We start from the raw sequence: 24,353 nt of genomic DNA, 5'->3' as shown, positions 1-24,353 counted from the left end.
GTATTTTAGGAATAATATTGCATTTAGAAATACGATATTACTCACATTTAAGAAAGTACGTTATATTACTGACCTTTTGAATTAGCTATCACTCTGTATGATACAGTGAGTTACTGAATGCTAGGTATTAGACACAGTTGTTTTTTATTGACGGCATTGAATAATAATATAGGAATAACATTTTTTGACTTGATTGCTACGCTATTGAAATATATTTTTTATAGTTTACTTTTTATAACTACATCTTAGAAATCTTGCTGTAATTTTTGAAAGAAAATTACGTTTTATTTTTTGTGTGTGAGGTTTTACATTTAGTTTTTTTTAATGGAATGAAATAGATCCTATGATTAATAATTTAATTTGATTTGTTAGGAATATTTTGGGTTTGGACATTTATGATCATTTTAGCTTGTAACATGTGAAGGATGACGCCTTTTGGCAGCTAGATTATTTGATGAAAGGAAGGAAATGCTTAGGTGAAATATCGAAGTGACCTGGAGCATGTATAGTAGGTATTATTTCGGCATTTATTTGATGTGAATGAGGAGAATTCAGGAAAATTTTTATGCAGAATAGCTGCTATATTTTTTTGAATGGTATCGAACATGGGGCCATTTGTACTGAAGGTGAGAATGTTTGTGACAATGCTATGTGGGGACACAAATTTTATTTGCGAATGTGTGATTATAATTTTATGTATTTGTTTGGATAACTTGTAGCGTATGAAAGATGACGCCCTTTGGCGAGAAGATTATTTGATGAAAGGAAGGAAAAGATAGAAGAAGGAGGGAAGTGACTTGGATTTTGTATACTAACTATTATTTAGGCATTTACTTGGTGTGAATGAGGAAACCGCAGGAAAAAAATTACTTAGGCTGACTGTTTGACTTTTTGAACGGCAATGAATACGGAACCATTTGTAATGAAGGCGAGAGCGTTTGCGACAATGTTATGTGGGGGAACAAATTTGATTTGTGTACGTACGTGATTATAATTTTATGTATTTGTTTAGAATGTGAGTAGAGGAACTTTTATTTTTACTATAAATATATAAGATTTGTAGAAATTATGGATGAAGGATGTAGCGTGTATTGTGAAATATTTGAAACTAATGAAGGGAATGTTAGGGGATTTGAAAATATGATATAGTGACTTTAATATTTTAGAGTACATTTATTTAGGAATATATGTAGGAAGTTGAAATATTTTACTTTTATGTTTGGAATTGAGCAGAACAGAGACCAGAGCATAGCGTTTGGTGCCGTGATTTTTACTGAATGAAGTATTTGGTACTTTAGTGTTACAGATTTTGTTTGTTATGTTTTGTTTTGGATTTGTATGATGATATTTGTGGTGAGGACTAGCTATAACTGGTTGCAGAGCGACAATACAGAAAGCATATAGAAATGAAATTATGTGTGTATATTTGTAGGATTTGATTTTGGCATATAGCAGGAACAAAACTTAGCCGTTTAAAATTTTGCAGTTGTAAGGATTTTCTTTTTGATTTACTTTATGAGCTACAGCATAAAACAGTATTATTGCTTGGGAAATAAAGATACTTACATTGCCATTTGGTGGTAGAAAAAAAAACATAATACATGACATAAAGATGTAGAAATACTAATTTGAGATTATTATTATTTCCATGTAAAATAAGGCTATGCGTTTTGGAAAACAAGGATCAAATTTGATTATGAAATTATATTTTTTTAATTAGTGAACATACACATGAACTATAGGCATTGGAAATTATAATTTAACATATTTAAATAAAGTGAGATTAACTGAGGAAAAGGACACTTTTGTAATCAATTTTGTATAATATTTATCATTTTGTTTACTGTATATGGGTTGTTATGGAAATATATTTTGTAGATTTTGTATGATAGGTTTTAATTATTGTGGATGTGGGAGGAAACGGAAGAATTTCTTGAAATTTGCATGTGTATTGTTGTATATTGTAAGTTGAAAGCTTCTGTGAACTAAGCCAGTTTGCTTTAGAATTGAGGAGTAGGGAATGATTTGATTGAAAAATGTTGGTAGATACGTAACGACTAGCTTTTAGAATGTTATGTTCTAACGTGATTTTTTTAAGTTTAGCTTTTATTATTTATATCTTTAAGTATTGAACAGCAGTATTTTATAATATTTATTATATTTAAAGAAGGAAACAGATAAGCAGAAGAATGAAGAAAGTTATGAATATATGGTTTAACGATGTTATTACATGACGAAACTTGATTGTGTAGTTGCTGAAACGCGCTTTGGGTAGTATTCAATGATGATTTACTTAGGACTGTAATATCTATGACTGACTAATTTTTTTTATTTTAGGTATTACTTTATGTAGATGTGAAAGAAATTTACTGTAAATTTGATTTGCTTTACGTTTGAAAATGGAATTTTGATGAGATATATAATTCAGATATCTATATAATCCCTATGGATTTGACTTTTTGGTGGGAACTTATGTGGTTTGAATTTTGGATTAATTAGTAGGTGCACATTTCATATAGCCTTGCTGTTGAACGGGACGTTAACCCCAAAATTAACTCAACACAACCTTTGGATTTGCCCAGTTAAAATTTGGAATATTACAACGTATATATATTTTATTGTAGTCTTTTGAACATGTGGCATGCATGTGTTTGGTGTTAGGGTTGATTTTTTTTTTGTGATGATACGTTTGACGTATGTTGATAGTAGTAATTAATATGTTGATGTTATGTTGTGGAAGGATTGAGAAGTTACGATTTGCCATATATGGAAATGATTATTAAAATTTTGAGTTATAGAAGTACTGAACATTAGTTATTTTCATTTTTTTTCTTTGCAGTTTTAGGGATACACTTGAAAAGATTTATTTACGTTATATGATTGTTGCAGAATATTTGTACAATACTTTGATTTGTAATTAGCATGGTATTGAAACTTTATTGATGAATGAAACAATCTTTACTAATAGAACTATCGTACAGATTGCTTATTATAGCTTTGAAAATATTTACTAATTAACTAACGTAAAGCCATATGGATTTTACAGGTTTACAAATATTTTTTTACTGACTATGGTTGCAGCTATCAATTGTATTTGATTATTTTTACTTTGTATTTTTATTTGTAGGAGAATTATTTTAACATTGTTCAATGAATTACATATAGGTCTTATTAACGGTTGTTTTTCGATTTGATTTTTCAATTTTGGCTTTGAAAAGCGTTTTACTCTTTGCCATTTTGGATATATGACTTGAATACCTTAGCCACGTACATACTTGGCTTTATTATTGTTTTGGTAAACGTAATACATTATTTAGGTGTTTGCTGTGAAGTTTGTTTATTTTTATTACCGTTTTAGGATTTGAATGTATGGCTTTGAATTTCGTTTTAATAACTTTAGTGTATTTTTTTGAGAGTAACCGAATATGTTTTTATTTATATATTACAGAAGCCATAGGTATTGTTTATATTTAAGCTTTTGCATTCTTTGATTGAATTTGTGCCCCAAAAATATTTTATTGCGTTTCAATTACCATTTATTTGGTATGATTTGTTATTATTGATTTTAGATATTTGAAACTATTTACTTTGACGAGGCTATTACTGGATATTTTAGTGTATTGATATTTTGCAGTATTACGAATGCAGCGTAGCGTACTTTTATGTATTTAGCTTTTTTGGCAATTAGTTTAATATTTATATTACTGCAAGCGTACAATAAGACTGTTGTATTTGTTTCTATTGTTTTCCTATTAGATTTATATCATCAGCATATGCCATAACCTGATGAATATGATACAGCTCTAGATTCTGTCTTTGATTTCCTTATAGAATACGGCAAATCAAACTTGAATAATATTTTGAAAATGCATTTTCATGTTTTAGGTTACTTTGGACACAAAAGTTTGTGAACAAGACTTTTTCAAAAATTGAACTTTACCACGGAATTGACTTAAAGATATTTTAAACAATATAACTAGTTTTGGAATTCAATTTTGTAAGAATACTATATAATGTGTTTTCTGTTTGAAAAAAAAACTTAAAAGCTTTTGTCTTTAACGTTCCACAAATAGGCACCGAAGATAGGAAAGACGATAATTGTTAAGAAAAATAATAATTACGGATTAAAAAAAGTGGAAGGAAATGGAAGAATTCCGAGAAAACCTACGAATATGATGACTTTGAAATGCTTCTAAATTAACATATATTCGACGCATCAGAATTTTACGTTTTCATTTTTTTGGGATATTTGTGGAATAGTAAAATTTTACACGATTTACACAAACTTTATTGATATTTTCGTTAAATTTTGGTACGCAGGATTATTTTTAATATCCCGATGTGTGAGAGGACTTATAAAATGATGACAGAAGAGAAATACAGACTTAATAACTATTGCTACTGTTTTCTTGTTTATGAACAGAAAGTACGATGATTTGATTTTGTACTACTACTTTTTTTGTTACAAATAATGAAACTGATTTTATGTATGTTGTTTACATTTTATTCCAATTAGCATTAAGTCGGTTATAAAATACATCTATGTTTGAACGCAACTATTTGTTTAACGTTTTTTGTACTAGCTTTTTAAAATAAATAATTGTCTGAAATCATTGTTTTTAAAATTTATTGGTGATTTTATACACATAATGAAGGATTTTGGTTAGTATTAACCGCAATTTTATTATCTTTTAATATCAAAATTGTATTTTTTTTGCTCTAAATATTGAAAGTTAAATGTTTGATGACAAGGAATTTTATGTAGATATTTGTATGGATCTGGGAACGATTAAAGTTTTCCATGTTTATGTATGACTTAAGACTTCTTTTGTTTGTATGTGTCACGAGTTGTTGGTATGTATGTTTGCATATTTATTTTGCTTGTTACTGTCTGCAATTTTAAACTTATTATTTGTATTATTAACTAACGAAAGTTACAGTTCGCTATATAATGCTACTCACAGACTGTGATGTTTAGTATAGGAAATTTCGATTTGACTTAGCTGCGGTATTTAAGTAAATACAATTTTATTGATTATAAGCGACAACTAGAGACCAATTTGTGGTCAGTTTTTTTACTAAGTACAAGATTTGAAAAGGATAGGAACATCCCGAGAAAGAAAATCATGTATGAGCTTATTAATAACTTCATACTAATTAATTAACAAATAACAAAACCTAGAAACTTTTACTTAGTAGTATTTACAAGAAAACATTAGGTAGTACGCAGAACTAAAAATAATAAGTTACATTTAGAAGAATGAAACGTACAATCAAAGACAGGAATATTAAAGAAGTGAAAACTTAAATTAGTTCAAGATAAATTACTCAGATCATCTAGGCAAGATCATACTAAAAGCCATCAAATATGTGTCGCAACACGACATCAGTAAGGAAAGCAAGCAGAAAAGATCTACCAAGAACTACGAATGAGGAGACCACAGAAATATGTTAGAGCATCTTGAAATCAATTTTGAAAAAGACATAGTACTAATAAAAAGAAAAGCAGAAATAAGTTAACTGAAAGATACAAAATATAAACAAAGTTACTTAGAAGGCACGCTGTCAAAGCTAAGGTAAATTAAGTTGTAGTAGCATTAGGTTCCATACGATCGTCAAACTCAAGCAAGATATTATTATGTAAGTGAACTATAGAAAGAAATGCATGCAAAAAACTGAAAATAAATATTTTAAAATAGCAAAAGGTGAAATAGAATTTTAATAGTATACCATAAAGAGCAAAGAAAGAAGACAAACAGAAAAAATATAGATACATAACTACAAAGATATAGCTAAGTAGCTGAAGAGAAAAAAATGAAAGATAGGTAACCACATAGATCTAACTAAGTAGCTGAAGAGAGAAATGAAAGAAAGATAAGTACACAGAACTAGCTAAGTAATTGAAGAGATAGAGAAATTTTGGTTAGGCAAAGATATACATTACAAGAAAGAAAGTAGGTCGTGTGTTAAGTAATTTACATTAGGATCTTAGAAAATGTAAATTATTCCCTTCAAGCAAAGTTTCAGTTGGGGAACCAAGGCAAATCGCAAATACAATAAATTAAGTTTTAGTTCACATTAGGAAATAAAATCAGAAAACATTAGTGGGTAACAGAAAATGAAGACTTGAAGGTAAGAAATCACATAAGGAAAATTTCAGTTCATAGGAAGAACACAATAAATGATAGCTATATTACTTTATCAGTAATGATAGGTTATGTTAAATTAAGAAATCATTTAAACCTACAATACTAATTAAGAAAAGTTAAAAAGTAAAGTTGGAAGGGCAATAAGCATGCACATCGAATCAGGTCATACTTTAGATTAACTTTAGTTAGAAGCCAAAAAATAGTAATGCCAAAGTTAAAGTCAGACAAACACATTATGTAATACCAATAAAAAAAATCAAATTCATAAAGAACAACGCTTGGATATCATGTCAAGGGAAATTTGTTCCTTAAGCAAAATCCAAAATTTGTAGTATCAATAAGCTTATTCAAATTAATGTGTCACCTTTATCTCTTTACGTATTATCGGTATTACAAAAATATTTCTGTTGTTATGCTTCTTCGTTTCACGCTATGATAGTACGATTAACTTGAGTGTGCAGTAACATTACCTTATAAGCAAATTTTCGTTCGGTTGGTATAGTAAAACAAGAATCCAACATTTCGTAACGTTTCCTTATAATCAAAGTATTCTATTTTCTCCATACTTACATTTCGTACAAGTCAATGCAGCACAAATGGAATCATTGACACATTTGTTTACACCGTTTTGCGTTTTATAGATACATAATTACCCGCTTCCATATTTTTCTCGCCCTATTGTTACTTTATACTAAGGATACTTAGAATAATAATAATAACGTATTACTGGAGTTTAGTTTAGTTACCAAAAGTGTAAAATAGTCTAAAATCAGCAAAGCAAGTGCAATCAAAATAAGTATATGTGGTTTTATTCTCTATATAATGAAAGAATTCTTTAATAAAGAATCAGGCGCAGACAACGTTCAGAAAAGCAAGGCAAGTGCATGACTACTGCTAATTAAAACCTTTCACCCGTAAGCCAATAAAAGCTTCATGGCGCCCCCCAAAAATAAAATACTATGTACCACTGTGGTAATAGAGAATAAGGTAAAAGCTAAACCAGTAAGAGGTAGACAAGACATTCAATATCTAGATGCAGTCATCAAAGAGTAAATCTTAAGTCATTCTTCTCCATACATGCATTTTGCAATATATATGCTGCATCAATGAATATATGTTTCCCCTCGCAACGCTAAGTAAACAGCTAAAATTGAAAAGCAAACACACTGAAACTACAGTTCCTTCGTTTTCATTTCTAGAACCATTTGTTCCGTACCAATCATCGGTATTCTCCACATCCACATTTCAAAGGTTTGCCATGCATCTTCCCTAGAAGAACGCATAAATCTAATAATCATTAGATTAGGTCTTATCCTAATTTCTCATTTCTTTCATTTTTAAAAAAAATCGAGTCCTATTAGTCACAAAAATGAATTAATTTCCAAATATAAACAATCTTTCTTTGACCCGTCAAAATGGCCTTAACACCGTTTAAATACGTGTTTCCGTATCTTTCATATAAGTAAAACTCTGTTCTTTCCCTGCTCTAATATTTACTTAATGATTCAGGTAGCATTTCGGTGTAAACTACCTCAAATTTCTGAGGGACAGCACAACAAATAATGGTTTTCAAATGCAATGCTAACAAGCCTCCTCCTCAATTTTCAAGACCTTCCTTTCTTCTTAGCGCCTAAAGGAGTATATAGTAACATTACTTTCCAATAAGCATTTGCAAGCAACAATATATTTGATTTTACTTTATTTAAAAAAAAACATCTCTTCCCCTCCGCTCCTGCCTTTTGATACACTCAAAAAGTGTAAATACTTTTCAAGTCAAACTTCCCAAGTTTTTTTTTTTTTTTTGCAATATACCACCGTAACTATAATAGTTATTATAATTAGGGTGGCTTAGCAGAATGAACACTATTATCTAAATATTATGAAACCTTTCAAAGTAAAAAATGTACAGAAATTCAGTTTTAGCTTCAGTAGTTGTCAAAAATTATAACTTAACATCGTCTAAAAAAAAACATTTATTTTTTTTTCAGAATGAACTGGGTAAAACGATCTGCAGACCCAAAAGATAGTTTTAATGTTATAATTTTGTGGTGGGGTTTTAAAAATAATGTTGCTCTTGACTAAGATGTGGAACATTCTGTATAGTTTGTCTATATGAGATACTGGCATTGACATGAAAATTTTAAATAATAGTAGTTGGAAATTTTTTGTTGGGAGCTGGGCTTGATTTCTGTTTATTGTATGGAGCAGGAAAATGTAGGGTTGCTTTTACTTGCTTGGTAGGAAGAATATTGTGTTATTTGCGCATTACCCAGTTCATTCTGAAAAAAAAATAAATGTTTTTTTTTAGACGATGTTAAGTTATAATTTTTGACAACTACTGAAGCTAAAACTGAATTTCTGTACATTTTTTACTTTGAAAGGTTTCATAATATTTAGATAATAGTGTTCATTCTGCTAAGCCACCCTAATTATAATAACTATTATAGTTACGGTGGTATATTGCAAAAAAAAAAAAAAAACTTGGGAAGTTTGACTTGAAAAGTATTTACACTTTTTGAGTGTATCAAAAGGCAGGAGCGGAGGGGAAGAGATGTTTTTTTTAAATAAAGTAAAATCAAATATATTGTTGCTTGCAAATGCTTATTGGAAAGTAATGTTACTATATACTCCTTTAGGCGCTAAGAAGAAAGGAAGGTCTTGAAAATTGAGGAGGAGGCTTGTTAGCATTGCATTTGAAAACCATTATTTGTTGTGCTGTCCCTCAGAAATTTGAGGTAGTTTACACCGAAATGCTACCTGAATCATTAAGTAAATATTAGAGCAGGGAAAGAACAGAGTTTTACTTATATGAAAGATACGGAAACACGTATTTAAACGGTGTTAAGGCCATTTTGACGGGTCAAAGAAAGATTGTTTATATTTGGAAATTAATTCATTTTTGTGACTAATAGGACTCGATTTTTTTTAAAAATGAAAGAAATGAGAAATTAGGATAAGACCTAATCTAATGATTATTAGATTTATGCGTTCTTCTAGGGAAGATGCATGGCAAACCTTTGAAATGTGGATGTGGAGAATACCGATGATTGGTACGGAACAAATGGTTCTAGAAATGAAAACGAAGGAACTGTAGTTTCAGTGTGTTTGCTTTTCAATTTTAGCTGTTTACTTAGCGTTGCGAGGGGAAACATATATTCATTGATGCAGCATATATATTGCAAAATGCATGTATGGAGAAGAATGACTTAAGATTTACTCTTTGATGACTGCATCTAGATATTGAATGTCTTGTCTACCTCTTACTGGTTTAGCTTTTACCTTATTCTCTATTACCACAGTGGTACATAGTATTTTATTTTTGGGGGGCGCCATGAAGCTTTTATTGGCTTACGGGTGAAAGGTTTTAATTAGCAGTAGTCATGCACTTGCCTTGCTTTTCTGAACGTTGTCTGCGCCTGATTCTTTATTAAAGAATTCTTTCATTATATAGAGAATAAAACCACATATACTTATTTTGATTGCACTTGCTTTGCTGATTTTAGACTATTTTACACTTTTGGTAACTAAACTAAACTCCAGTAATACGTTATTATTATTATTCTAAGTATCCTTAGTATAAAGTAACAATAGGGCGAGAAAAATATGGAAGCGGGTAATTATGTATCTATAAAACGCAAAACGGTGTAAACAAATGTGTCAATGATTCCATTTGTGCTGCATTGACTTGTACGAAATGTAAGTATGGAGAAAATAGAATACTTTGATTATAAGGAAACGTTACGAAATGTTGGATTCTTGTTTTACTATACCAACCGAACGAAAATTTGCTTATAAGGTAATGTTACTGCACACTCAAGTTAATCGTACTATCATAGCGTGAAACGAAGAAGCATAACAACAGAAATATTTTTGTAATACCGATAATACGTAAAGAGATAAAGGTGACACATTAATTTGAATAAGCTTATTGATACTACAAATTTTGGATTTTGCTTAAGGAACAAATTTCCCTTGACATGATATCCAAGCGTTGTTCTTTATGAATTTGATTTTTTTTATTGGTATTACATAATGTGTTTGTCTGACTTTAACTTTGGCATTACTATTTTTTGGCTTCTAACTAAAGTTAATCTAAAGTATGACCTGATTCGATGTGCATGCTTATTGCCCTTCCAACTTTACTTTTTAACTTTTCTTAATTAGTATTGTAGGTTTAAATGATTTCTTAATTTAACATAACCTATCATTACTGATAAAGTAATATAGCTATCATTTATTGTGTTCTTCCTATGAACTGAAATTTTCCTTATGTGATTTCTTACCTTCAAGTCTTCATTTTCTGTTACCCACTAATGTTTTCTGATTTTATTTCCTAATGTGAACTAAAACTTAATTTATTGTATTTGCGATTTGCCTTGGTTCCCCAACTGAAACTTTGCTTGAAGGGAATAATTTACATTTTCTAAGATCCTAATGTAAATTACTTAACACACGACCTACTTTCTTTCTTGTAATGTATATCTTTGCCTAACCAAAATTTCTCTATCTCTTCAATTACTTAGCTAGTTCTGTGTACTTATCTTTCTTTCATTTCTCTCTTCAGCTACTTAGTTAGATCTATGTGGTTACCTATCTTTCATTTTTTTCTCTTCAGCTACTTAGCTATATCTTTGTAGTTATGTATCTATATTTTTTCTGTTTGTCTTCTTTCTTTGCTCTTTATGGTATACTATTAAAATTCTATTTCACCTTTTGCTATTTTAAAATATTTATTTTCAGTTTTTTGCATGCATTTCTTTCTATAGTTCACTTACATAATAATATCTTGCTTGAGTTTGACGATCGTATGGAACCTAATGCTACTACAACTTAATTTACCTTAGCTTTGACAGCGTGCCTTCTAAGTAACTTTGTTTATATTTTGTATCTTTCAGTTAACTTATTTCTGCTTTTCTTTTTATTAGTACTATGTCTTTTTCAAAATTGATTTCAAGATGCTCTAACATATTTCTGTGGTCTCCTCATTCGTAGTTCTTGGTAGATCTTTTCTGCTTGCTTTCCTTACTGATGTCGTGTTGCGACACATATTTGATGGCTTTTAGTATGATCTTGCCTAGATGATCTGAGTAATTTATCTTGAACTAATTTAAGTTTTCACTTCTTTAATATTCCTGTCTTTGATTGTACGTTTCATTCTTCTAAATGTAACTTATTATTTTTAGTTCTGCGTACTACCTAATGTTTTCTTGTAAATACTACTAAGTAAAAGTTTCTAGGTTTTGTTATTTGTTAATTAATTAGTATGAAGTTATTAATAAGCTCATACATGATTTTCTTTCTCGGGATGTTCCTATCCTTTTCAAATCTTGTACTTAGTAAAAAAACTGACCACAAATTGGTCTCTAGTTGTCGCTTATAATCAATAAAATTGTATTTACTTAAATACCGCAGCTAAGTCAAATCGAAATTTCCTATACTAAACATCACAGTCTGTGAGTAGCATTATATAGCGAACTGTAACTTTCGTTAGTTAATAATACAAATAATAAGTTTAAAATTGCAGACAGTAACAAGCAAAATAAATATGCAAACATACATACCAACAACTCGTGACACATACAAACAAAAGAAGTCTTAAGTCATACATAAACATGGAAAACTTTAATCGTTCCCAGATCCATACAAATATCTACATAAAATTCCTTGTCATCAAACATTTAACTTTCAATATTTAGAGCAAAAAAAATACAATTTTGATATTAAAAGATAATAAAATTGCGGTTAATACTAACCAAAATCCTTCATTATGTGTATAAAATCACCAATAAATTTTAAAAACAATGATTTCAGACAATTATTTATTTTAAAAAGCTAGTACAAAAAACGTTAAACAAATAGTTGCGTTCAAACATAGATGTATTTTATAACCGACTTAATGCTAATTGGAATAAAATGTAAACAACATACATAAAATCAGTTTCATTATTTGTAACAAAAAAAGTAGTAGTACAAAATCAAATCATCGTACTTTCTGTTCATAAACAAGAAAACAGTAGCAATAGTTATTAAGTCTGTATTTCTCTTCTGTCATCATTTTATAAGTCCTCTCACACATCGGGATATTAAAAATAATCCTGCGTACCAAAATTTAACGAAAATATCAATAAAGTTTGTGTAAATCGTGTAAAATTTTACTATTCCACAAATATCCCAAAAAAATGAAAACGTAAAATTCTGATGCGTCGAATATATGTTAATTTAGAAGCATTTCAAAGTCATCATATTCGTAGGTTTTCTCGGAATTCTTCCATTTCCTTCCACTTTTTTTAATCCGTAATTATTATTTTTCTTAACAATTATCGTCTTTCCTATCTTCGGTGCCTATTTGTGGAACGTTAAAGACAAAAGCTTTTAAGTTTTTTTTTCAAACAGAAAACACATTATATAGTATTCTTACAAAATTGAATTCCAAAACTAGTTATATTGTTTAAAATATCTTTAAGTCAATTCCGTGGTAAAGTTCAATTTTTGAAAAAGTCTTGTTCACAAACTTTTGTGTCCAAAGTAACCTAAAACATGAAAATGCATTTTCAAAATATTATTCAAGTTTGATTTGCCGTATTCTATAAGGAAATCAAAGACAGAATCTAGAGCTGTATCATATTCATCAGGTTATGGCATATGCTGATGATATAAATCTAATAGGAAAACAATAGAAACAAATACAACAGTCTTATTGTACGCTTGCAGTAATATAAATATTAAACTAATTGCCAAAAAAGCTAAATACATAAAAGTACGCTACGCTGCATTCGTAATACTGCAAAATATCAATACACTAAAATATCCAGTAATAGCCTCGTCAAAGTAAATAGTTTCAAATATCTAAAATCAATAATAACAAATCATACCAAATAAATGGTAATTGAAACGCAATAAAATATTTTTGGGGCACAAATTCAATCAAAGAATGCAAAAGCTTAAATATAAACAATACCTATGGCTTCTGTAATATATAAATAAAAACATATTCGGTTACTCTCAAAAAAATACACTAAAGTTATTAAAACGAAATTCAAAGCCATACATTCAAATCCTAAAACGGTAATAAAAATAAACAAACTTCACAGCAAACACCTAAATAATGTATTACGTTTACCAAAACAATAATAAAGCCAAGTATGTACGTGGCTAAGGTATTCAAGTCATATATCCAAAATGGCAAAGAGTAAAACGCTTTTCAAAGCCAAAATTGAAAAATCAAATCGAAAAACAACCGTTAATAAGACCTATATGTAATTCATTGAACAATGTTAAAATAATTCTCCTACAAATAAAAATACAAAGTAAAAATAATCAAATACAATTGATAGCTGCAACCATAGTCAGTAAAAAAATATTTGTAAACCTGTAAAATCCATATGGCTTTACGTTAGTTAATTAGTAAATATTTTCAAAGCTATAATAAGCAATCTGTACGATAGTTCTATTAGTAAAGATTGTTTCATTCATCAATAAAGTTTCAATACCATGCTAATTACAAATCAAAGTATTGTACAAATATTCTGCAACAATCATATAACGTAAATAAATCTTTTCAAGTGTATCCCTAAAACTGCAAAGAAAAAAAATGAAAATAACTAATGTTCAGTACTTCTATAACTCAAAATTTTAATAATCATTTCCATATATGGCAAATCGTAACTTCTCAATCCTTCCACAACATAACATCAACATATTAATTACTACTATCAACATACGTCAAACGTATCATCACAAAAAAAAAATCAACCCTAACACCAAACACATGCATGCCACATGTTCAAAAGACTACAATAAAATATATATACGTTGTAATATTCCAAATTTTAACTGGGCAAATCCAAAGGTTGTGTTGAGTTAATTTTGGGGTTAACGTCCCGTTCAACAGCAAGGCTATATGAAATGTGCACCTACTAATTAATCCAAAATTCAAACCACATAAGTTCCCACCAAAAAGTCAAATCCATAGGGATTATATAGATATCTGAATTATATATCTCATCAAAATTCCATTTTCAAACGTAAAGCAAATCAAATTTACAGTAAATTTCTTTCACATCTACATAAAGTAATACCTAAAATAAAAAAAATTAGTCAGTCATAGATATTACAGTCCTAAGTAAATCATCATTGAATACTACCCAAAGCGCGTTTCAGCAACTACACAATCAAGTTTCGTCATGTAATAACATCGTTAAACCATATATTCATAACTTTCTTCATTCTTCTGCTTATCTGTTTCCTTCTTTAAATATAATAAATATTATAAAATACTGCTGTTCAATACTTAAAGATATAAATAATAAAAGCTAAACTTAAAAAAATCACGTTAGAACATAACATTCTAAAAGCTAGTCGTTACGTATCTACCAACATTTTTCAATCAAATCATTCCCTACTCCTCAATTCTAAAGCAAACTGGCTTAGTTCACAGAAGCTTTCAACTTACAATATACAACAATACACATGCAAATTTCAAGAAATTCTTCCGTTTCCTCCCACATCCACAATAATTAAAACCTATCATACAAAATCTACAAAATATATTTCCATAACAACCCATATACAGTAAACAAAATGATAAATATTATACAAAATTGATTACAAAAGTGTCCTTTTCCTCAGTTAATCTCACTTTATTTAAATATGTTAAATTATAATTTCCAATGCCTATAGTTCATGTGTATGTTCACTAATTAAAAAAATATAATTTCATAATCAAATTTGATCCTTGTTTTCCAAAACGCATAGCCTTATTTTACATGGAAATAATAATAATCTCAAATTAGTATTTCTACATCTTTATGTCATGTATTATGTTTTTTTTTCTACCACCAAATGGCAATGTAAGTATCTTTATTTCCCAAGCAATAATACTGTTTTATGCTGTAGCTCATAAAGTAAATCAAAAAGAAAATCCTTACAACTGCAAAATTTTAAACGGCTAAGTTTTGTTCCTGCTATATGCCAAAATCAAATCCTACAAATATACACACATAATTTCATTTCTATATGCTTTCTGTATTGTCGCTCTGCAACCAGTTATAGCTAGTCCTCACCACAAATATCATCATACAAATCCAAAACAAAACATAACAAACAAAATCTGTAACACTAAAGTACCAAATACTTCATTCAGTAAAAATCACGGCACCAAACGCTATGCTCTGGTCTCTGTTCTGCTCAATTCCAAACATAAAAGTAAAATATTTCAACTTCCTACATATATTCCTAAATAAATGTACTCTAAAATATTAAAGTCACTATATCATATTTTCAAATCCCCTAACATTCCCTTCATTAGTTTCAAATATTTCACAATACACGCTACATCCTTCATCCATAATTTCTACAAATCTTATATATTTATAGTAAAAATAAAAGTTCCTCTACTCACATTCTAAACAAATACATAAAATTATAATCACGTACGTACACAAATCAAATTTGTTCCCCCACATAACATTGTCGCAAACGCTCTCGCCTTCATTACAAATGGTTCCGTATTCATTGCCGTTCAAAAAGTCAAACAGTCAGCCTAAGTAATTTTTTTCCTGCGGTTTCCTCATTCACACCAAGTAAATGCCTAAATAATAGTTAGTATACAAAATCCAAGTCACTTCCCTCCTTCTTCTATCTTTTCCTTCCTTTCATCAAATAATCTTCTCGCCAAAGGGCGTCATCTTTCATACGCTACAAGTTATCCAAACAAATACATAAAATTATAATCACACATTCGCAAATAAAATTTGTGTCCCCACATAGCATTGTCACAAACATTCTCACCTTCAGTACAAATGGCCCCATGTTCGATACCATTCAAAAAAATATAGCAGCTATTCTGCATAAAAATTTTCCTGAATTCTCCTCATTCACATCAAATAAATGCCGAAATAATACCTACTATACATGCTCCAGGTCACTTCGATATTTCACCTAAGCATTTCCTTCCTTTCATCAAATAATCTAGCTGCCAAAAGGCGTCATCCTTCACATGTTACAAGCTAAAATGATCATAAATGTCCAAACCCAAAATATTCCTAACAAATCAAATTAAATTATTAATCATAGGATCTATTTCATTCCATTAAAAAAAACTAAATGTAAAACCTCACACACAAAAAATAAAACGTAATTTTCTTTCAAAAATTACAGCAAGATTTCTAAGATGTAGTTATAAAAAGTAAACTATAAAAAATATATTTCAATAGCGTAGCAATCAAGTCAAAAAATGTTATTCCTATATTATTATTCAATGCCGTCAATAAAAAACAACTGTGTCTAATACCTAGCATTCAGTAACTCACTGTATCATACAGAGTGATAGCTAATTCAAAAGGTCAGTAATATAACGTACTTTCTTAAATGTGAGTAATATCGTATTTCTAAATGCAATATTATTCCTAAAATACTAAGTTTAATCAAATATATAGCGTTCAATACGTTCTGTTCAAAACATAAAATGCAAATTCCATGAGCAATTCTGTCATCAGCACACTCTATCTTTAAAAAAAAAATCTTACTCCATATTTCGTTTCCAATATGTGTTAACACTGTATATTCCTGCAAGGCTAAATCCAACTTTAAAAAATATGTCCAAATAAGAAATGTTTTCCGTAATATTTTGCAATAATAAAAATAACAACCCATTTACTGTGAAATATACATGTCCTCAATCGATTCTTGTTTTCGCAATAATGCACTTACAATAATCATTAATTCTCATAAGTAACTTAATCTGCACTGTGTATTTCTCTTGCAATCCAAAAAGTTAAAAAAAACAACATATAAATGTATGTCTATACGTAAATAATGTTTCCTTTCTTCTACTCGCTAAATTGCAAATATCACTCTCCTCAATCCAGTATTAAATAACATCAGTGTTTAAAAATAACAAAATAAGTAATACCACAGTTACACCTGCCATTCTATATAATTCAACAATCAAGCATAAAAAAAATGGTTATTATATCTCCTGCACAATTTTTAATCAATAAGGCTTAACATAACTGTAAATATATCTCTTCATTCTCTTTCATAGTTCATTTCATTCCAATCATATCAAATCTCGCTCACTTCATATACACATTCTCTTATACTCCTAAAAAACTGTAAAAATGTACAGCAGATGGCAGCACCAATCAGCAGTATTCTGCACAAATTAACTCAAGTACTTTAACAATTCTATATAATTTTCTGTTATCCATAAGCATATAATAATAATACAATCACAAGTGTCAAAGGATATGTATAAAGCATATATAATTTACACCAAAACAAACATTAAATTCAATTTCTCACAATTCTTATATTTGCCTATAGGATAGTAATACAAGCTTCAAAATTCATTAATGCTCCGTCATTCATCTTTCATGTTCAATGTTGCATGCAGTAAACGCTGCCCGTTTTTTTCCCCCGCTATTTCGTGGCGCTACATTCGTTCAGTCATATATACAGGACGTTTCAATAAAACCATTCCAATAGGTAAATATGTACATAATAAATTAAAAGGTAATTAGTTATTCTATAAGTTAATTAGTTTAAAATTCAATAAAAATATTAGTTGTTCCCCATTAACAAGGTGCAAGGTAAATTCGTAATTAGTCTAATAAAAGTGCAAGTAAAATTCATAATTAGGTAAAAGTCTCATTCTGCAAAACATTATGTATATGTAAATCATAAAAAATCGTAATTAGGGATTCATCTCATTGTGCGGAACATTATATCATACGTAAATAACAATTACATATGTACATCACATAAAAAATTAATTCATATTATCATTAACACCCCATACTCTTTTATAAGTTCAATTACATACATCGTACTCGTTCATGAGTTCAATTGCAAAAAACTCATTGCGCTAGGTACAGTCTCATTACAGTAATTACCAAAAAGGAGAGATATTTACGCCTCTCCTACTATACACATTAACTTAGCTTTACTTTACTTTGTGTCTCGTTAGTCTTTGTTAAATTTAACACAGTAAGTTAAGTCTTTGCACCCCGTCTACTGGACAAGCGACCAATACAAAACGCTATTTCGGGTTCGACACACAACCGAAGCACTTAGTCTAGAAAAAAAAGCTCGAATAGTAGTTGGGCTCCAAATTCAAGCAGTACTTCCGTCTGATGCTGAAATGGAAATTTCTAAACAGATGGATGATTGTGTTGTGACGACGCTACAGAGGACGCGAAGAGCTGCCCTCCGCTGGCATCGCCTGCCTCGTCCCCTAGACATGTGGTATTTATTGTATTGCAGTATAAAATTATTTTTTACGGTGTACAGAAAATAGCTGCTACCCAAAAATGTTTCTCCGCCCCCCCCCCCCCCCCCCCAAGAAACTAAAGTCGACGTCCCTGGTAACGTGATGAACACTTTCTGTACACAATCACCATTTTTTAATGCAATCATCTTCTCAATTGCCTGACGATTGCTAGGTCAACCTCGAAATTTGATGTGTCGTTACAAGAAATAGGCCTACGTATTATGTCCAGTTCAGGCAAACAAAAATTAACACTCATGCTTTCGGACAATGGCGTACGTAGAATTTCGTCAAGAAGGATAAGGTGTTCTACCATTTAGTTTCATCTTTTGGGACACGCGTGATTTTTGTATATGTATCTTCAGAGAAGTACATCTTTAATCGTTCATATTTAGTCACAAAACCCCTCCATGCGTACGCCACTGCTTCCAAATACTTCGAAATATAACATTATAAGAAATTACCTGGGTTCTTTCCAGGTGTACGCGTGTAGTGTAATTACCCACGTCATCTTGATGCTTTTTATTTCATTAATTTCTGTATGAATATTCTTTATATTTTCCTGCGACATGAATTGGAACGTTAACTTTGATTTCTCCTTCAAATCTACGTATATGTCCTACAAATCACATTCTCAGATTTAGAGTGATGGTGAATTTCTTAACTTTCAGCAGCGAGGCTATATGAGAAGTGGACCTACAGCTTAAACGCGGAATCCGAACCACATGAGCTCCCGACCAGAAGGCTAAATTTTCAATGGTCTCTGTGAGATTTCTGCGAACACTATTACTCTTACATAATACATGAGAAACTTAACTAAAATTAATACTATTCAAACTAAGTTCTTTTCTTAGAACAGAGAAACTGCATAGCACTTGGTTATATAACAATTCTGAAGTTCAAATTCATAAGAGTACTATAATATATCACTATTACACTGCATGAATTGCTAAATTCTGTTTCGAAAAATAAAATATTAAGTCTAAAAATAATCTAAGTACCTGTAAACTTGACAACAGCGGTGTACGCTAATTTGAAGGCTGTGAGAAAGGCCACACCGAGTCCGAGCGTGAAATCGGCAGAACTCAAAATACACAAAGCACCATCCGTACACTACGAAATATCTTAAACTTGTGTAGTATGGAGAATATTCTATCTCAGTCTTTTTTTGTTTTTTTTGAATGACACTCGATAAGACGCTCAGCGATAACAGTTAAAACAAATAACGAAATACAGAATTCTAGGAACAGCAGCAGATAAAAGTTAACAGTTACAAGATACAGCGATTTCCTGGCATTCACAATTCCAAGTAAACCAGTTATCCCTCAAATACAGAGCATGCACCTAGTTGTACTTTACACTTTTCCTCAATTGAGCCTCCAAATCATCAATCTGTACACTCAAAACACATATCTTTCTTACAATCTGACGTGAGCTGAAATTACGTAATTTCAAGAATCAAGTTACTGATTCGTCCCAACCTTTCGCCTCATTGAAGTCATTATGTGAATGTGGATATAGTACACGGAAATGAAGCATTCACGTAGATAAATGATTTGAATTATCAATCATTATTACGTGTACTTATTGGAATTTTTACGTATGTTTTCGCATACATACTACATACGTACTGAATGGAGTAAATTGTGTTATTTAACACCATGCCAACATTATATCGCAGACAGTGGCGGCGCTACAGGGGGGACCACCACCCAAAATTTTTTCTCGGCCACCCTTCGTCCCCATTTTTCTGTGTAGAACCGGTGAATAATATAATAATAATATTATTACAACCGATAATAATAATATTCAAAGCAGAACAAGTGTGACTACTACGCCTCCCCAAAATTTTTCTTGCCTCCCCTCTTCTTCCCTATTATTACAAGTCTAGCGCCGCTACTGGTCGCAGATGTATTATTAAAAAAAAAAAAAGTTACAAATAAGCTTGACCAATTCATGACAACGAACAGCACATTAAAACAATACATTGAAGTGCTCTTGAGAGTTTCAAGATAAGGGCATAGTTTCAGAACAGAATTATTTTACAATTTTCCTCTTCAACAGTAGGCAAGTTTAATTCACGTACCTAACCTCCCCCGTATTCTTACGAAGCTGTATTAACGAAAGAAAGAAAGGGGGAAAAAAAGGGACAAAAAGAACTTGAGAGAAACGGGGCTGGAAGTCAGGGCTAACATTTGCACCGAATCGAGCAATTAATTATTAACCCTTGTAAGTTCTAGCGCCAACTTTTAGTTATTAAAGTAGTGTCTTGATTATTCGATTAAAAATGTACCAATAAAGCTTTCTACTTCGTTTTTTTTTTTTTATTCAAGTCTAGAAGCATAGTAGCCTGCGTCGAGGACTGATGACGTCAAAACTTTTTTAAAATATTTTTGTTAGGACCTATTTTTATTACTTTTGCACCTAGAGATTGAAACTTTGTAGAAACAGTCAGTGTACCGATTGGTATTTCTAATTTTTTTCCAGATCTCTGCGTTAACACAGGGGAGGTACAGACGAGCAAAAAAAAAAAAAAAAAAAAAAAAAAAAAAAAAAAAAAAAAAGATAAAACCCAAAAATCCGTGTCTTCGCGAATTTCCTGCGTCAGATTCATAATTGAGACATGTGAATGGTGTTCTATTCTGAAGAGAATGGTGGACGAACAATGATCCTAAGATAAATAGGGATGTCCCAGGAAATTTTTATATTACATCCGGGTCTTTTGGAGTAACCTAGGGCATTGTGGGGATCATTGGTAATTATCCTGCCCTTAGTATTCAAGATAGAAGCTTCAAATTTTGTACACACATTTAGTGCACCCCTTAATATTTTTCAGTTGATTTTGAGATCTGTATGTCAACACAGGTGGTCCAGAGGGGCTTAAAGTTTGAAAAAAATCAGGAAAAAAAGCTTGATTTCCCTCCAACTTGGGACATGATAGGAAAATATGGATGGTACCGTTCGAAAGGGTGTTCTATTCTGAAGAGAACGAGGTACAACCATGATTCTATGATAAATAAGTATGATGCTGTATCTCCTTGACTGGAAGTCTATAATCTATCTTTAAAAAGCCAGAATTTAAAAGGATTAAATGATCGAAAAACACCTTCGATGTCTTGCTGTCTGAATGTGCAGCTTGTCATAACTGGTGAAAGTGAAATTTTTGCTCAATATGGCACATGTTGAAAGCAACAAATGATTTATTAAATAAAAGTTTATAAATATCAAATGCCCCACTCTTCAAAATGATGATATTCTTTGCTGGTGCTGAATTTGAAAAGTAAAAAACATGTACAGCGTAGTGAAAAACTCATAATCTTGTCAAACAATGATACCAGGCAACAGGACTACAAAGAAACAGAGGTATTTGCCGTTTATTACCCCTTGCATTACGTAAATACACGAATTCTGGCAACACTGAATAATAAATACCAATAAACGCAGACAATATTAAAAATAAAATTAAAAGAAAAGCTGATACCAAACACGTCCACAGATCTTCCTTGTTACTCTACGTTTCTGCAACATATTTATCAACGAAGATTATATCGTAATAAGAAGAAGCAAATTGCATGAACCGTTGCTGCTCAGATACATATATTTTTAAAAAACTGTTGTTTTGTATCTCAACGACTATTGGCGAATAATTTCACAGTTGAATAAGCATTCACTATTACTGGTCTAAAGCAAGTAATAACATGCTGTGAAGGAATGAAAACTGATCGAGCATATTATTAAGAGCAGAAAGGTTTTGTGACCAAGACACTAGCAATCTACAATAAGCTAGAAACAGCTTCGTACGTACGTGTTAGGTTGGTAACCGCGAAAATATTGCAACGGCAGTTCCAAGAAATGAACTCTTTCAACTCCTAGGTCTTTTTATTTTTCTTTCTTTTTTGTAGACAAAAAATGCAATGCGAAGAAAAAAAAAAGAAAAGAAAAGAAATTCTGTCGAAGTCACAACGAGTTGCAAAATGCAAACCTCACCAACTAACCTCTCATCTATTCTAAAAACAGGCCTTGCCTAACTCATGTAACCTTCCTGGAATAAAAGATTTCTGTATACATTTACTTTGGTGAACAAGCACTTAAAAATTATATATATATATTTCTTCACTTCTCACGTTTAACAAATGACAGTAAATGCTTCCTTACTCAAGGGGGCCACAACGAGGAGATTTTATAAGAGAAAATATCCACGTATAAACAAACCCAGTTGAACAGTTCTTCCTCAAAGAAGTAGGCCAACTCAACAAGCCTCTACTAAGAATTGACAACGTTAGCCGAGACCTCGATCCTTGGTCCACGTGATAAACTGTTCCTGGAAACAGAAAGCAAAGGCCGACGCATCCGATCTACGTTATTATGCATACAAGCTGTTCCTAACAGGAAAATAGCAGAAGGAAAGATGGCTTCTAATACAAGATAGACGAAAGTTATCTTAACCCTCACAAACGCGTGACAATATTTGACGTCATATTCTACGGACTGTTACAAAAAATAAAATGGCGTCAATGAAAAAATTTCCCCGACCATTCACGACAATGTTTTGACTATTTTCATCTTTCAAAAGCGGTGACGCAAATTACTTCATTAACTCACAATTATATCCACGTGATAACGAATCTATTCTAAGAAGTTGTGGTCTTCAGGGATCAGAGATCAAAGGTTACTTATATTTAAGGTCTTTTCATATCACCTTATATTTAAGCTGCTTAATTTACACACAAAGTCATGATGAACCAGTCAAGGTAAAAGTTTCAAGTCACAGAACATGTAACTTCCTTTAAGGCTCTTTACCTTCGGGTTCTAGATTTTTAATAAACTGGTGAAAATTATCTAAGGCTTTTTTTTTCTGATTATAATTGCTTATTACAAAATAAGCTGTAAATCTTATCTTCTTAAGCCTTGACACAAAAAATATTTTAATTATCATCACTTTACACGATTATTAATTTATGTGTTGAATGAAAAATTTCCCGTTCCTTTTCCTTTTACGCTATGAGTTGTAACAGACTTGGATGCAATGCACATCTTAAAGCAATTTATTACTCCAGTGGCGGATCCAAGGGGGGGCTATACCCTGACACTGAGGTATACACTGGATAAAATAAGCTTCAATCCTGCTTTATACTGGATAAAACGGCAAAATATGGTCTAGCCCCTCCCTTGATCATATCCTGGATCCGCCCCTTTATTACTCTATATACAATACGTGTCCTGGTGGCTTAGTGGTAGAGCGTTCACTTCTGGTGCATGGGGTTGGCCCCTGGTTCGATCCCAGCCGTCAAGTGAACTTTGTGGTGGATAAACGCCATGTGTGTGGGTTTCTTCGGGGTTTTCCCGTTTCTTCCCACTTTCTTCATTTCACCATTCCATTCATTTCTCATCCTCACTGTCTCCTTTAGCCTAGTTGGCAGAACCGTGGGAAGTAAAACGAAGATTTCATATCATTTCTATATACAATACCATACAAGAATGATTTCGTATTCGAATGATCAGCACTTGTGACCTACAGTTCGATTCCCGATGGGACGCACAATTTCTGGCATTGGGGCATAAGAGGTCTGTCTCTTGATTTAAAAGGTAGCGAACTCCAATCTAGAGAAATGCACCGGCGCCAAAGGTGGACGGAGATGCACTGATCGTACTCAACGAGTTGAACGCGCACCGATGTGGCTGATTCCAACGCCTAGCCTTTTCCCAGACAAGATTTTCTTTTTAAAAAGCTTACCTGTATACAGAGCCGTAACAACGGTGCGAGCGACAACGCACTTGCTGTTTGAGACTCGTATTACTTACTACGGAACACTTAATTTAAAATTATCGTTAGTTACTTGCTGTATGTCAGTTTGTACATTATAAAATTTCAGACACGGAGAGGGCTGCAGCAAGGGACCTCAAGGAACTAGGATCGTAGGACAGACCGGGGAACC

General features: G+C 31.3%; 1 protein-coding gene across 3 annotated transcripts in view; it reads right to left on the bottom strand.

Annotated features, from left to right (window-relative positions):
- Nucleotides 1-24,353, bottom strand: part of LOC145665038 (suppressor of cytokine signaling 2-like) — a 65,052-nt gene that overhangs the window by 8,536 nt on the left and 32,163 nt on the right. The window contains exon 1 of one of the 3 annotated variants that reach the window (XM_081732278.1): nt 19,419-19,564. The exons of the other annotated variants lie outside the window; for them this stretch is intronic. The gene's annotated coding sequence lies outside the window, so the exon portion shown is untranslated. Of the gene's footprint in view, nt 1-19,418; nt 19,565-24,353 lie in introns of those variants that run through there. 3 annotated transcript variants of the gene reach the window in all.

The sequence above is a fragment of the Thermobia domestica genome, chromosome 11 (assembly GCF_964235325.1).
Source record: "Thermobia domestica chromosome 11, izTheDome1.hap1.1, whole genome shotgun sequence".
Taxonomy (NCBI): Eukaryota; Metazoa; Arthropoda; class Insecta; order Zygentoma; family Lepismatidae; genus Thermobia; species Thermobia domestica.
Note: the sequence above shows the minus strand (reverse complement) of the source record. Positions and strands in the feature narration are given on the sequence as shown.